At 28.3% G+C, this 357-nt stretch overlaps 1 protein-coding gene across 2 annotated transcripts in view; it reads left to right on the forward strand.

The window, feature by feature from the left end:
* The window catches only part of LOC119585719 (protein salvador homolog 1-like), a gene marked incomplete in the record, with an annotated part of 15,849 nt that overhangs the window by 2,718 nt on the left and 12,774 nt on the right, over nucleotides 1-357 (forward strand).

A 357-nucleotide genomic window follows, 5' to 3' on the forward strand; every position in this document is an offset into this window, starting at 1 on the left:
CCCAGCTGAACATTTATTGGTAAACTTGAATTCAACCTTTGTATTAGAATTAGTAAAGATTTTTATTTTATTGTGAAAAGTTTATTGTACTTGTATTGTACTTGTAGAAGTGCCTTCAGAAAATAAAGCGTTATATGTATTCCTCTTCTAGTAGTTTTGGTGAGAAAGCTTTCTTTTATCTTGTGTTTATTTTAGTAGTTTTGTTTGGCAAGCCAGAAGATACAGCATTTTTAAATTCAAATATTCCACATTTCTGATACAGAAATGTGAACATTGTATGTCCGAAGACTGATCATAAGATTTCCTTTCTTATTTTATTTAGTCTTATTCTTTCTTCTTCATAGATAAGTATTTTGT

Source organism: Penaeus monodon, chromosome 20 (assembly GCF_015228065.2).
Source record: "Penaeus monodon isolate SGIC_2016 chromosome 20, NSTDA_Pmon_1, whole genome shotgun sequence".
Taxonomy (NCBI): domain Eukaryota; kingdom Metazoa; phylum Arthropoda; class Malacostraca; order Decapoda; family Penaeidae; genus Penaeus; species Penaeus monodon.